Source organism: Hippocampus zosterae, chromosome 19 (genome assembly GCF_025434085.1).
Source record: "Hippocampus zosterae strain Florida chromosome 19, ASM2543408v3, whole genome shotgun sequence".
NCBI lineage: Eukaryota > Metazoa > Chordata > Actinopteri > Syngnathiformes > Syngnathidae > Hippocampus > Hippocampus zosterae.
In genome coordinates this window covers 3,622,733-3,639,155 of record NC_067469.1, presented here as the reverse complement: position 1 = coordinate 3,639,155, position 16,423 = coordinate 3,622,733, and the positions used below count along the sequence as shown (strand labels likewise).

The 16,423-nt window shown below is 46.3% G+C and overlaps 1 protein-coding gene across 2 annotated transcripts in view; it reads right to left on the bottom strand.

The window, feature by feature from the left end:
* The window catches only part of hlx1 (H2.0-like homeo box 1 (Drosophila)), a 52,844-nt gene that overhangs the window by 2,464 nt on the left and 33,957 nt on the right, over window positions 1-16,423 (bottom strand). The gene's annotated exons all lie outside the window — the stretch shown is intronic.

Sequence of the window (16,423 nt, the reverse complement as noted above, 5' to 3'; positions counted from 1 at the left end):
AGGAGCTAGCTGCGTGAGGCCGCGCTGGTTATCATCAAAGCAGGCCCCCCCCCCCAACCCCCAACCCAGGAAGACGCTCTCATACGACGTGGCACGCTACATTCCGCCGCCACCGCCTCAATTTTGCACTTTGACACAATGGCTTATTTTGGAAACGCTCGCGATCCAATAAACACAGTGCCGGATTTATAGTAAGTGTCCGCATTTTTTTTTCTTGAATATTTATGACGGAAGGTCCACCAGCTGATGTTGTAATGAAGCCACAGCAATGATGTCATTGGCAGCGCCCTGGAGCAGGATTCCAAAACGTTTTCATTTGACCGATGAGTAAAGTATGCAGTCCACTCCAAGTAAAAAAAAGGAGTAAGGAATGAAAAACGGAGCCCCCGCCTCACTCCCACTCAAAATGGCAAATTGAAGCAAGATTTTCTGGGAATGAGATGAGAAAATACACGCCGACCGTCACAACCTAATGAGATTCAGCCATCTATTCATCCATTTTCCATATCGCTTGTCCTCATTAGGGTCACGGGCTGGAGCCGACCCCAGCTGACCTCAGGCGAGGCGCACGGTACATTCGAGCGGTGTCGCGCCAATCGCAGGGCCCGTGTAGACAAACTAACACACCTAAAGTTCCTGTTTAAAAAAAAAAAATAAGCAACTAAAATGTCTTCTAAATTTGGCACAACACAAACAAGAGGATCCATAAGAACCACGGCAAATATCAATGATCAAAATATTTGCCAGGTATGTAAAACAAGGCTGCAAAATATATTCCACTGGGCTTTTCCATGCCGCAACAATGAGGCACTCTAAAGCGGCTACACACCCTCAAAACTCCTGCTCACCCGCTAGCTGTCAAGTCAGATTAAAAAAAAAAACATCCAGGATATTGTGTATCAATTATTTGTGACACTTGCTTTGCATCTCTCCCATGTACAAATCGGCACCGAAACTTTTGATATTCACCAACAGGTCATTGAGCAGCATCCCGTAAGCTCCCGTTGTCTGTTGTGCTTTTTGTTTTGATCCCCCACGTTTCATTTATCGATGCGCGCATGCATCTAAATAAAGCAACGAGCGGGCATGCGTGTGGATGAAGCAAAATCGACTTTGAAAGAAGAGCGACATCATCGGCTGCGTTCAAGGACACAGTCTTGAATGCGATTGCGGTTACTATGGAAAAAAGGTCTCATGGCATGGCACCAAGACTGCAACTTAATGCACCGGCAAAATGAGATTTAAAAAAAATAACTTGACGGATATATTAGATCGCTCGGTTTCGGGTGCGGGTTTTGCACGCGCAAGACGACATTTACAGTTTGAGGGGTAACTGGTAGGGGTTATCTCCAGTGATGATGTAACACACCCTGGCAGGAACACGATTAAGTCCCAAATGGGCAGAAATATTTTATTTGTCAATTTATTAAGTAAATAAATTAGCCAATACATTTGGAGGAGAGTGTCGCTAGATGACCGGTAATGGCGCAGCTGTTGTTTGTGAGGTCGCCGAGGAAACGGAGGTCATTAACGGCGCTATCGAGTTACATGACGTTACATCCGAAACCTTTCGCGTCTTGGGAGTCAGCGACCCTCAACTTTGCACCGCACCTCGCCGTCTCCCTATCGTGACTCAAAGCATGCGGACGGCATGTGTGCGCTAAAAAAAAGGTCAAATCTGTTCGTACTCACGGGAGCAACCCCGAGCTATATTTGTCCCGCTATGGCTATCAAGGAAAATAGAGACGTAGAGTAAGTGTTTTGAGACTGGTTACAGTGAGCGAAGAGACCAAATAAAACGTTAGTTATCCGCTCCCACGTGCTTGAAACACATTTACACTTCATCATAGTTCGTATCTCAAAACATTTTCCATGTTCGCCCATAAAATTTGGGAATAAGGGCCTATTGTGCTCCTCGGATAGGAAAAAAAAAATTGTAAAATGTATGCTAGCCCCATAGCAATGACTTGAAAGGAATTTACGGAAGCGAGTTCAGCAAATGTCTTAAAACGACTTTTCTCATCTGTGGGATGTTATTTGGTAAAAATGATGCGTACCCCCGGTGATCCCCCCCCACCCCCTCTAAGCTTTGAGCCTGAATCAACGCTGGTTGTTGGTTTGTGTGAGTTGAGGCGTTCAAGCAAAATGAGGCCAGTAGTTAAAATAATGTATCTGGAGCAGAAGAAGGGGAAGAACTCCACATTGTGCTGTATCATTATTCACAGACTTTGTGGCCCAGGGTGTTTTTTTTTCTCTCTCAACGTTAAGCAGTTTTGTGATGATAGCAACAATTTCGATGTTTTCATTTTCTATGGCGCCTTTCCTCATTTTAGACAATTTATTCATCTGACGACTGGCATGGAATTACTGATTGAAGAAATGTCAATATTTCACCCAAAATGCTAGCACATGCTAATCTGTGCTGCTGTACAAGTCGGTGCTGATTAAAAAAAAATAAAAAAAATGGGATTGCTCCCGCTTTGGCGGAAGTCTGCTCCCTTCTTGGTACCATGCGCAGATATAAATATTTTTGCCAGCCCCATTCCTGTGCCCCACTGCCCAAAAAGAGCATAACTAAAGGTCATTCCTCTAAGAATAACGCACATGATGATCGCAGATGTCAGGCGGTAGTCGTAAACTACACCCAGTCACGTTTAAAACGATTGATGACATAATTAAATGTTAGCCTGACGGCCCGGATGCGAGTAAGTGACCACGTTTAGGTCTGGGCACTCCTTGAAAACATTCCTTCTTGTGAGCTTCACCTCGCGCCACCTAAATCCTCAACGCGGCAGCTCGGCAAATCGACGTGACATATGGTCGGGCGTCGCCGAGCTGTGTTCCGCGAGTCGGGCGGCGGTGACTCGTATTCAAAACAAACCCCTCGACGAAGCACTACGGTCGAGCCTTCGCTCCGCACGCGGATTCGATCTCGTGCCGGAGCCTGCAATTTGAACTCGCTCGGATCCGGCTATGCTTTGCTCCCCCTTCTCGGTCTCCAGCGCCGCTCTAGATGTCGTATCTGCATATTTACACAGACACACGCCACGGTGTCGTGCCATCTGTGATCATTTTACACGGCGTGAAATAGGCCAAGGCGGCCTGTCTCGCTCTCTCCGTCTCCGTCTTACTCTTGCCATGCCGGACTGCCCCGCTTGTATCACCTGATCCACTTGCATGAGGGACAACGATTCATAAAGTTGACTCAGGCCGAGATCCTCAACTGCTGAGTCGGGACCCAAATGTGGGTCACGGACTTAGTATGCGTGAACTGACGCGATCTATCATACCACTGTAAGATCTATTATGCCCCCCACCCGCACCCCCACACATACAAAGCTATCCTGTAAACAAACACAGTGCAGCCCAGCCTCTGCAGTCATACATCCTGGCATTTTGTGCTTCGTCAAGCATATTCGAACGTCGGCGCGGATGGAAAAGATGCTCCAGCGGCATTTTAATTAACAGTCTCTCACGTAGAGTAAGGCACACGCTCTTTCGAATGGCTTCCTGATGAAGCTCCCTCATGACTAAAAGCTTCAGAATAAAACGTGACGGGTTTGGGGGGAAAAAAAAAAGGGTACGAATCAAAATAGGAATGCAGACAGATTTCCACTTTGTGCAGTGTGAATCACATTTGACAACAGATTACAAATTAGAGACATCTATTTGTTTTTTTTTAAGTCTTACATCATCCGTCTGGTTACTTTGGAGGCGTGCTTAGAAAAAAAAATGTAAGGCTCTGTCATCTGGTGAGACATTGTGATTTGTGTTCTTGTTTGTGCAATCGTTTGTGTTTTAATGACATGATTTAACGTGGCACTAAGACGCCTGATGTCTCTTAAGCTTTGTGTGTGGCGCCGCCATCAAAAGCAAGTCGCCGCATTCATCTCCTGCCTGCATCTTGTCACAGTCTAACACTGCAGATTGAAGAAATTTCATCTCGTCTCGTCAGCAATTTTGGAGGGACGTGCACTTTAGTGGCATTGTCGACGCTGTGCCATATTTTCTTCGCTGTGTTCCGTGCTAAATATTCGTGCTTGGGAATTCTTGTCTACCCTTCTACTGACTGATACCTTTGAACGAGGCCATCCTCTGATGCCGTGGCAGCTCTGTGGAGAGTGGACAATAATTTTTTTTAAAAGTCAGAAAAGCCTACTAGAACAACCGGATGTGATTTGGGGGTGTTTCAGAGGCACGTTTGCTGCAGGGCAACCGTATGCTGACTCATTTGAAATGGGTACGAATGGGTTTGGGCCATTGTCCACACACACACATTCCAATGCACTACAATAAAATGCTATACAAACGTGTTTTTTTTGGGGGGGGGGGGTAGCGTTTTAACCCCAACACGTGTGCCACATTTTGAGTAAAAGACAGATCAAGAATATGTTAAAGAACGCAGCACAAGTGAATGACATTCCACGAGACCAAGTTGAACATGTGTGCTCTTCTCTGAGAGCACTTTTGATCTTTTTTGTTTGCTTTATGGTGCCATGTTTTTTTTTAAATTATTATTACCCGAGAGGAGACGCGAGTGCAGCTGATTCAGTGCTTTTTTATAAATAACTCAAACTGTGTGACAAGGAGCAACAGTGCAGCTGAAGCTGCCTGCAGGCCTCGTCACAACCCGTGCAAAAAATGTTGGAAGCTGCTGCACTCTTGTGGACGCTATCGTGATGTACTGTCATCTATTTTCACCCAACAGGCAGCTTGCCGGATGGACTCGTATCTAAAAGTACACGAGCACGATTTGCTTCTCATGATCGTTTTTGCCTGACCGGTAACGTGCCATTTACATATATACCGTCACTTTAATCGAGTACTTTTGTTTTAGATGCCAGGTTTTACTTCCTGGTCTTCATACTTGGCTGACATTCATTTCGAGAGTGAGGAGTGAGCTTGTGGGCCGGAAACTGCAAAAAAAAATATATATTTTTTTTTAAACACGATTCACATCGAGAGCATCAGAGAATGAGCCGAACTAACACTTTTGGATATGCGGCTTTTGGCCATCGTAATAAGACAGACTGCAGTGTCCAAAGGCTAAAGAACAACAACAGGCTATGCTAATGTTAGAAAGAGTGTTTTATTTTGTTAATTGCGGCCTTCAACCAAAAAGTGACCAATGGCGGTCAGAACCCCAACCGACCACCAATTTGAAACGTATCAAGAGTGAAAATGTCAAAGCCGTCAACCGAACACACTGCGCTTGTGCCTTTCTTGTTATTGCGGTAAAAGTGCAGCATAAATTGCCTCAGCAGTCGCAAAGGTCTCGAAGACACACAAAGTGCAAATCACCCGTGCTCTTCCACTCCAACGTGATTTGTATGCTAAACAAGTGGCGCCGCGCATCATTTTGCTTGCCGTTTGTTCCCCCTTTGACGCAGAGCTCAACTGATTTGACGGGAAGAGCCATTACAGGCCGTGGGATGGGGGGGGGGGGGGGGTGCACGGCGGGACAAAGGGACACTGCAACGCGCAATAAAAGTGTCATTTTTCACCTCCTCCGTAAACAGCTCGTAATGTTGAGATGAGCCATTGCCTATTATGGGCTCCATCCAGCCGGTGACATCAGTAAACGGAGCAGGCGAGCAGCCGCGTGAGCGAAAGCTGAACCAATGCCTGGAGAGTCTGGACTAGCTCGGCCCTTCGTGACCCAGGTAAGACAAGGCGCTTGTTGTGCTTGAGCCTGGGAACCGAGCGACGCTCGGACGCTTCTCAAGCCGCCTTGCGAGGCACAAACTTTGGGGAGGTTGGATCGTGAATATTGCAGAGGTTATGGGGTTATGGGACAGTTTTATTACTTTGACAAATACCATTTGTCCGTGGGGGCTTGAGGTGGGAGGACAGGACAGCCGTATGCCTGCTTCGATTGCCGCGCAAAGAAAAGGCCGCTGAACTCTTTCCTCCCGTGTGACTTTTGAGTCACCCTTTCCGAGTGTGCGTCTTCACCAAATGAGAATTCATCTTCGGGAGCCCACGGTTCAGCCAGCAGTCACATCTCCTGATTGGAGTGGGGGTGAAAGGCTGCAGGAAGTTGGGGAGAGATATTGTGACTTGGATGACATACTTGAGGACCTTTTTCTTCTATTTGCTGACATTTCCAAGGAGATGAGACGGGCAACGTTGCCAAATTGCACTGTTAGGTTTTGTAAAGGGAGATTTATTGGGACAGGACAACTATTGTATTTTGAACTCGGCAGCTATGAGCAGCATTGCGAAAGGCGCACGCAGGCGCCCTCTTGTGGACAACCGGAACACTGCAGGGTAAACCCAGCACAAAGCTTCAGCAATGCTGTTAACTCGTCTCTTGTCGTCGAGCGATGCTTTCTTCTGCAAAATATCTTGGTTGAGTTCGGTGCATTTAAAGGGCTCGCTCATTATTTTTATATTCTATTTCAATTTGATAATCGCACTTCAGCTTTGTTTTCAAAAGGAGGTTTATGGGAAAGTCCTCCCAAGATGATTTAGCCCGACATGAAACAGGAGTGCCAAATTTGTGTCAATCACAGCGCGTTCTGGTGATGTGTGGATTGACCATCGGGTGGGCACTGCGAAGTTTCCAACAAAACGAGACTTTTTTTTTTCCTTTTTTTTGTAAGTGTTAAAACAACAGATTAGCTTCACTGGCTGCAAAAGTGAAGGCCGCTAATGTCCTGCGTCCCGCTGTTTGGAGAACAGGATGATGGATTCAAGCGGACCCGCTTGCCAAATTCACAATTCTGTTCCACATTGCGAGTGCATCAAATCTGTCGGATCGTTTTAACTGCTTTTCAACTCAACCTTTTTCCATTGCGCTCGAAATGTTGGATCCACCTCGTTCCATTCCTCAGCCCTTCGCTCATTTGATGGTGAACTGACATCACGTCCAACATAATGGACAAGAGGACAATGAAATGTTTCTCTTTGTTTTATTTATTTATTTATTTATTTTTAAGAACGAGAAGCTTTCGGGACAATGGCGGATCCAATGAATATGACAGCTGATAAAATGCATCTTGGCTCGTAAGTCCGGTTGACAATGCAGACGGATTTTGTGAGCGTGAGGCAAGACGACGTCATCACATCTGAGATTAATTACAAAAACCGTTTGGGAGGTAGCTCCAGTGATACATCATCACTGATGATTTGTGTGCTTATTGGACGTAATGTGTGTATCGCTCCCTCATTTAGATCACTGCGGAGTAGATAGTATACAAATGATTTAAGGGGACGTTCGAAGGAAAGTTGCCTTTTGAAATGGCTGTTAATCAAATAGTTGCGTCTCCGGAGCGCCCGCCTCCCCATCCCGAATGGAATAACGCTAACAAGTAAATATTGTGTTTTTAGCCTATTTGAAAGTTACACCCCACTGTTATGTAAACTGTCGAAAGGTAAGCAGAGCTGCGTTGCATACTTCCTGCTAAAAAGAAGAAAAAAAAACTGGCAACGGGAGTTTCCAGTATTCCTCGTTTGAGCGTGTTGGCCGTTGTATAAGAGACAAATACTGGAAAGCTGAACCTGCAGACAACAATATGAATGAATGAGGGGCTCACCTGACCAACGGATACGATCTTTTTTTGCCAATGAAAAAAAAAAAAAGCATTTTTGGCAAAGAGAGCCGGTCTTCTGACCTATTTCAAGACAACGTTGCCATTTCCTGGGAAACCAAAACAAGCTGAATCATAAGGAGCCCCATTTCATGAAGAAATGCTCGTGGAAGCAGCCCAAAGTGTCAAATGTTGAGGAAGCGTTTACCGCCCGCCGGACTAACGGGGCGGGGGTGGGGGTTGGGTGGGGGTGGGGGGGTCCCCTGCATGATCGCACTGGGTGGCAGGGCTTTGGCACGCCGCTCTAAAGCATGACTTCTTGGTGGTGTTAATGGATTGACTTAACTCGCGCGCCTTGACTGGTGTTTTCCACTGAATTAAAGTGTCAGGGCCCACAAATCAGCCGGGACGACTGCGAGGCCTTGCGAGCCGTATGTCCTTTCTGAACGGCTTGTTCACCGGACGCGTGAAATTGGACCTGTTAAAATGACCCGTTGCTACCGAGGCCCAGTTTATGCTTCCGTTGACTTCGACGTGGAAGCCATCGCCGGCTCGCGCGACATCCTCCTATGACAGCCATCTTCCGACAAACCCCACAAATTTGGATTCCGTGCACATTTTATCGCCATTTCCTGTCCGCAGATTAGTTTTGCTTGTGTACGTTACACTATACCTATTTGGTGGCCGCAGCCGAGTATTTTGTGGCACCAGATTAGCATTGTGAGCGCATATTACGGTATATCTTTATTGTGGGCGCGATTTAATTTTTTTGCTTTAGATTCAGGGTGTCCCCCGCCTACTGCCCGGAGACAGCTGGGATAGGCTCCAGAACCCCCCGCGACCCTCGTGAGGATCAAGCGGTTAGGAACATGAATGAATGAATGAATGAATGATATCACCAATTTATTCTTCCTTCTGAAGTGCAGTGAGCAAGACAGGAAGAACAGACTCGTCATCAGAATTAGGGAGAGAACAGAGAGGGGAAAAACTTCATCGGTGACTAGTGCCCCAGATAAGATAAGATAAGATATCCTTGATTTGTCCCACACTGGGGAAATTTACAGCAGCAAGATTGTGGGTAGAAAGAAGAAAAAAAAAAACAAACACTGTTCAATTAAGTGCAATATAAACACAAAATGGATAAATCGCAGTGCTATATACAATTGTTTTTCACATCATTTAATTATTATTATTATTATTATTATTATTCAGCAGCCTGACAGCAGTCGGTATGAACGAGGTAGAAGGCTTAAAAGACTCAAATGATGTTCATGGCGCCCGAAATGACATCTGATCTCGCACGCTTTAAAAAACAAACCCGTCCTAATTCTTTTTCCAATTACAAAAATGTCAACCGCAAAAGTCGACAGATGGGCGAAGGTCAATCGCCAAGATTTGAGACCTTTCAACATTTCGAGCGTGGGCGGCGGGGGCGCGTGACGGTGAAGTTTGATGACTGGCTATAAAAGACAAAGCGCCGATAACTCAACGCCACAATGTCAGAGCTCGGGCCAAACATCTTGTGTGTGTGATGAAGGTTCCGCAGATGTGGTCAATTTGCCTCTCGCTTCAAAACCAATGATGCAAATCAAAGCCTCCAGTCGATTTCGGGGCTTCGGTTGCCATTCGCAGCCGCTTTGATTGGACGGAAGCGTGTGAGGAATGCGGAGGAAATAAGCGCTTTGCTCGGGAGAGACTCGGCGGTGGCGATAAACGATCGGCGATTCAATAAAAGCACGAATACAAGAGCACACAAACGAGCCTGGAGTTGATTCGCCGCGACGCCACTTTTTTAAGGGATCGTAAAAGGACTCAACCGCGCGCCCCCTTTGCTGTGTTGCGGGTTTCTCATGTGGCAGTCAAGAAGCCCCCTGTGAGAAAGCCAAAGGCCTTTCCCAACATGACTCGGGGGGGGGGGGGGGGGGGGGGGGGGCTATTTTCATCGAGTCAATCAAAGGCAAGGCGATATCGGATCGCCGGCCGCACGCAACAAAAGGTCTCGGGATTATTTTTGGCAACCGTTGAATTGATTATTTCGCTTTATGGGGCTGGGAGGCGAGAGCGGGGGCCTCGCTTTGTGATACGGCGGCTTCGTTTGTGGCCTTTGTGAGAAAGGAAGCTCCGGCGAGATCAATACATCCTCTTCGTGGATTTCCAGCGGCGTGTGACGTGCGTGCGGGGAAATGAGCCCGGCCGAGGATACTTTGCTCGTTATGGATTTGACATGAACTTGGCCCTCCGCCCCTCACAACGTGATGAATGTATTATTTCATCTTCCTGTCTTTGTTAACCTGCTTTTGGTTGCGAGGCGCAGCCGTTCTCTCGCCGCGTGCGTGACCTTTCGATTCGGACGAAGTATAATAATAGCCACGAAATTAAATGGAAGCGCTCCACGCGGACCCCTTCTCACTTGTTTGTATTTTAAAACGTGCGCGCGGATCACCTGGACAACATTGATTTAAATAAACGCACGCGGAGCGGCGTCGCTCGGACAGCTGCTGCGATGAAGGCCCGGACGGGGTTCGCGGGAAGTGTAAGCGACTCCCCATAGTTTTTGTGCAGTGTACTCTAACAAGAGATTAAAACAATCGTGAGCTGTATTTACATTGAAAATTCGGTCTCGATGGGCTGCAATGTCAATCTTGTAAATCGCTACGACGGGGCGTTCTAATGCATCTACCAAGTCATTCGCCCCGATAGACTAAAGACATTTTTTTTTCTCTCAAACTCCCCCTAATAAGAATTGCAATTTTTTTTTCAATGTTGGGTTAATGCAAACATATCGTATCATTTTTCTTCGCCGCTATAATTTTCCCCGATTGTCTTTTGGTTGGTGCCTTCTAGTAACGTACCTCGAAGGAATTTGAATGTTTTTGAAAGGCCTCAGCAAATCGTTAATAGCTCGACTGATATTTGGGCCCGGTCAAGATTGTTGGTTGAGGCCACAACAGGAAAAAAAATGTAGATGCCACTCTGATGGAAATCCGCAGTATGCAGGAATGATCAATCAGTCACAGATGAAATCAATTTTTGACGACGATTGCTATCAATTAGATTTTTTTTTAACTCAAAAAACTAAATATGCTTTTCCTTTTATGACAATGTGTACCTTTTCAAGTGCAAGCCGACTGTGCAAAACTGTGGCTCGAGGGGTTTTAAAGCGAGCTCTCAATTTCTTTTATAGTCGTGTGTACGTGTGTGTTTGTGCGTGCGGGAACAAGTCCGGCTAAAAATAAAACTTGTTGCCAGCCGACTCAGACAATGACAATATTCTTTGCAGTCGAGAGACGTCAGAGCAATTTGGGCAGATGCCAGTTTGACATCCTTACATGGGAACCGTCTCGGGGATCTTTGGCTCAGAGAGACACAATTGAACGTGGGGGGGGTGGGGGGCGGGGGAGGGGTCGGCCAAGAGATGACCGCTTGAAAAACCGACGGGACTATCGGCGGCGCGACGTGCCTTCAGCGGCTGTTTTAACAAGCGCGGGTTGACATGGCCGCAAAGGTTCAACGCCGTTGAAAGGCGGTGTGGAAAAATGGCGGCAAAGCTTACACTTTTTTCCACCGTACGACGACACCCGGTCCCGAACTGTTGGGTTCAGGATTCACGCCCTTGTTAGCTCAAACGTTTACTGTAACCAAAAATACTGCAAAATTATCCTTTTGCTCACAAGAGATAGTGATGTCATCTACGTACGAAATGAATGCAACACTGGTCCAAGGACTAGTCCTTGACGAAAAGGCCAACATTCAACTTTTTGGGCCTGACATAACAGTAAGACAAGAAAGAGAACCTAACCAAATCCATCTGCGTGACCATTTTGAGTAGCGAGCTCCTAAAACTGCCGTTGCCCCCACACGGCTGGAGACAATAGACCACAAACCGAGCCAGGAAGCTCGAGACCCCGCTACGATTTACTACTTTTCCCTCCTCGCTTACAGAACCAACACTTGACAAAAGCAGTCAACCGCCCTCAACCGAGAATAATGACACGTTTCTTTCTTTACAAGGTTGTCCAAATTAAAACGCATTCGGATGGGGGGGGGAAATTGAGCAATGCCTACGGGCCGAGATCTGTTCTTCACATTTCGGGGAAGGAAGTGAATGTCAATACATATGTTTCTGGTTCTTTCTGCCCTCAATGATGCATTATATGACAGTGGATCTGGAAGCGGGAGTTGAGCGGTCTCCAGTGTCCCATCACGCGCATGCCGCAACAGCATGGCCCCCCCACCCCCACCCCGGCCCCCCCATCTGGCCGGGACGCCGGAGGTTTGGAGTTACGCTCAGACTCGGCGTTGGAGATGACTTAATAAAGAAGCTCAAAATGCCCCAGAAACTCATCCCGCAACAAAGTTGTTACTGTAAATGAAAAGTTTAAAAAAAAAAAAAATCTTAAAGTGTAACGAAAATTTTGTTTACAAGCTAAAATTATAATAAAAGTGCTTTTGGAAAACGAAAACTAACCGAAACTACATTTTACGTACGGAAAACGAACTAAAAAAAGCCCAAATATTTTCGTCTTTTTCTATTAATACCACGTCGTCATTTCAGTGTGACTTTATGGTGGTCCACAAGAAGTCTTTTGAGAATTGCAGTTTAATTTACTTTATAACACAATATTTGGTATCCCCTTTTTTTTTTTCATTATCGTGCACTAAAAATATATGCTGTATTCAAAAAAATAAAACTAATACTAAAACTAAAACAAAGCATTTTCAGTGAAGATAATAACTGAGAAAAAAAAACAGCTCTAAAATCTAATTAAAAACTAGATTTAAAATCCAAAACAGTACAAGGAAAAATATATTTAAAAAAAAAAACACACAGGACATTTTTTTACAGCCAACCTTTTACCTACCTAATGTTTTTCCACTCGAAAATGTTTTGGTGAGTTTTGCGCTATTCCCCCGCCCCCACCCCCCGGGAGAGGTTGAGATTAGCTAGAATGTGATGAGATGGTGACAAAATATCCAACACTCCCTCACATTGACAATCCGGTAAGCAACCCACACCGGAGAAAAGGAGGACTCCGATTGGGGCCGGAAAACCAAACAAAAAAAAAAAAAGGAGACTCGTCAGGAAGCAAGATATCCATTTCATGGCCCCGTCCGTCTGTTTAGCTGCCACCTGTTAGACATGATCATTACCACGGCGCAAGGGGCGTAAGGGGGCTCAGCCGGCCACATTTATATCAACAAGCCGGGATAAAACTGTCTAATTATCCCCCACGGCCCCTCCTGTTTGGCCCTCGGAACTCTCCGCGTGAGCTGGGACCATTTGCCTGCCGGGCTTGTGGCCAACTTGCGCAGGCTGGCATGTTAAAGCCCGTCCTAATGACAGCTCTCTTTCAATGTCAGATTGGTGTAAAATGCTTTGCGCAGCTTATGCGCATCACGCCGTACGAGTCCAACTCATACGGAAGGTCAACGATTCCCAACTGCCGATGGCAAAAAAATCCTCTCGTGCCATTTCAAAAAAAAAAAGACAATATTTACCACGGGATACAAAGACTGGGTTCCATTTTGACATTTTAAATCGGGTGGGTTGACATGATCGGGAACTTTGCTGAGAAACTGTTGATTAAAAAGACATCCTAACGTTTTGAACGACCAAACTTTGGTTGCGTCAGTGGCAAAACGGAGAGACGAGCAAACGTAAACAGGTTGCACCTGTGCAAAGCTGACAATGATCGTAATAGTTTTGATGGCCACAGATGGAATGCCACGGGTAGCGGAGGTGGGGGCCCGCGTCCTCGGGGGAGGTAGCATTAAGGTCTTAATTAGGACGCAGGGGGCGCGGGGGTGGGCATTCAGAGTACGATTGCGTGACGAGGGACGCAGTCAGGGCAAACCGGAGCAGATCGTCTTTCCTAGTTCAAGGCTAATTGCTGAAAAGGGATCTGACGTGGATGTGTGTGTGTGTGTGGGGGGGGGGGGGCACAAGTGCTATGTAGTTAATCATGTGAGGTCACCGCCACTGCTTGTTGGGACTAATCGGCATGTCTTTGGTCGAGCCCCGTCGTGAAGACGCGACAGATATAAATAAGCAGCATCAGAAACGTATTAGCCCCGCATTGGGAAATAGCTCACTTTTGTTGAGACTGGGCTTGGCGATCGTCTACGTGGGTTTCGAAATACGCGAGCGAGGGCGAAATTGTCACTCAACAAAAGCTGTCGCGGTGGCGTGCTTACCTCCAGGAATCCAGTCATCGCAGGATCTCTGATGAAGCGGCAGCTGTGGCAGATATGATTACTGCGACTGGCCACGAATTGGAGCCGGGCCGATAGCTGCAACGGCTCTTGAGTTTGGAGGGCATACCCCAAAAAAAACAAAAAGAACAAAGTTCTGTTACGCGCTTACATGACCAAAATATTCCAGATCTTTTCAAAGATATAAAATATCAAATGAGAGCGTGGAGCAAGAAAACTACAGATGACGGTTAACTCATTCACTCCCAAAGACGTTTTTATACGTCTTTTCAGACTTGGTCCAGAATTGGCTGGTAATGAATGAGTTAAAAGCCTGAATCTAATGTGCAGCTGAGAAAACGGAAGAGTATGCGAAAGCCACACAAACGGGCGTCTGTGAATTTTGCCGGTTCGAGAGCAAAGTGCGCAAAAAGTACTTCGAACCTCAAACAAGTGGACATGAGTATTGGCAAGTTGAGAGGAGGTCACATTCGATTCACCTGGGAAAGATTAGAACGCGTTTGAGGTTCATTCAGTCATTGTGCAAAGCGCACCGACGCGCTTTGGTTTGCCAGCTGCCAATCAGCTCTTTGCCGCCCCCCCCACCCCCGCGCACCGCTCAGCTGTTTCTCGTTTTGCCGTTCGCCTTTGTGTGCATTTCACTCTCCTGCTTTTGCTTGCGCTCCGTCGCGTTCCCTTGTCATCCTTTGTGCTCGTTCCAGCGAGGATTGTCACGCGATACGTTTCGGTGCCGCGTAAATTCCGAGCGGACGCGACAAAACTGCAAAGCCGCGCGGCTCTTAGGGGCGATTTGCACCAAAGTTTCCGCCACCACGTATTAAAGCGTCTCCCTTCTGTGAGACGAGGTCACGGCACGACCGTCCATGTTTTATCTTAACTGGCTGGCGCAATTGTTATGGTTATGCAAAAGCCCCCCCGGGGATAATTTCTAATAAATGATCTTTGCAGACTTTTGCTGCGAAAAAGCTTTTCCCACTTGGCATTTTCATTGACTCCATTTTTTATTTTCTTTTTTTAAATCGGGCCACTCTCGTGAAAACGCAAGCGCTCAGCTTTCTCCTTCAAAGACGGTCACCTTAAATCAAATGAATTTCATTTAACGCTGATGTATGTATTCTGCGTCTCTCCGACGGATTCCACTGGAGGTCCCGCTGGAAGGACAGCTCGCGTTTGGATCCAGAAATCAAAATGTTACCTTGTACTTACTGTTTCCCCTAGTAGAAAGCAAAATATCCCCCGCTTTGAAGCACTTAGTGCATAGAGATAAAAATCTATCTGAAATAGGAAGACAGGGCTCCGCAGGGAGGCACTCAATTGAAACTAAGGCTGTACCCGACAGACCACAGGATATGCCTGCAAAATGTAGAAACATCAAAATGGTGAAAAAGTCTGTTAGTGTCCATTCATATAAACTGTCTTGTAATGTTCTCGGGGCCCTGAGAGGATTATTTGGGGGTGGGGGGTGGGGAGAAAAACTACAGGAAGGGGAGAATGGTTTTCACATAACTTCTCTTTTTTTTTTTTTTAACGCACACTACAGCTTTTCTCTCCTCCCTGCAGTTAAATGTTGTATTCCACCGGGGTACCGGAAGGAAGCAGCCTAGTAAATCCCTGCCGCAAGACTTAAAAACGGAAACGGTATCTTAGGACAGGTGAAAAACTTAAAGATAAGAAAGTCCAGGCGGGCCCCTTGGCTTTTTGTCCCCAGAGGGTCATTATCCAGCCGCACAATGTACAGGCGCAGGCGCTTGGTTTAAATTTAGCCAGGCAGGAAGCTATAATGATGAAATAACAATCGCTTTAGAAAACAAAGATCCTCCTGATGAAACATCTCGCACTCTGTCGGTTATTATAAGCTGCCGCTTGGTTTTTAAGACTTCTTTTTTTGGGCCAATTTGCAACCTTAAATAGTGCATGACTAAAACCAAGGGGGGGTTGGAAGGGGGTTCTCTTGAGGTGGATAAGGAAGTCTTCGTTGAGCTGGCTGTAATGGACAAAGTTGACGTACGCGCTTGTAAGGTTTTATTTGAAGGAAGGAGTAAACGACGAGAAGGCCTTCACAAGAGTAGCCAGATGGCTTTTATGATTTCAATTCAACTCAAGTATTAACGTTTAAGAGCGGAGAAATGTGTGTTTTGTTTTCGACCTCACACTATCTCGCTGTGTGTGCTCCTGTGGCCAGAGGGGCAGCGTGCAGTCACAGGACAACAGGCATTAAAAAAAGATTAGGAAATAAAATGAATGCCTGCACCCTGACAGGCAAAAATGATGTGCCTGGAGGGCTTTCCCTACATAGCCCCCGTGTGACTGCCATGCTGCAGCTTAGTAGGCTCATCACCATTGGGGTGTGTCTGTTAAAGGGAATAAAACGTCCACCATCTGCTACACGCCAAGCGCTTGTCATGGCAAGATGAATTTGAGCGTCATCAAGAGTCGATGGTATCCAAAGCATCGCCGAGTGCCTCATGGAGCCGGTTGCAAAATGGGTGCAGTTTTTCAAATCAACATTGTTTAGCCGCAGTGTCAGGCAAACAAAAATGGGAAAACCTCAATAGACGTCTCATCATTATTTGGTAGTTAAAGGAAATCACTGGGTCTCTGCGAGCCGATGAACACGTGTTTCACAATATTTACACATCTGCTTTAATCTGAGCAGTTCATTTATTTTAACTTTATTA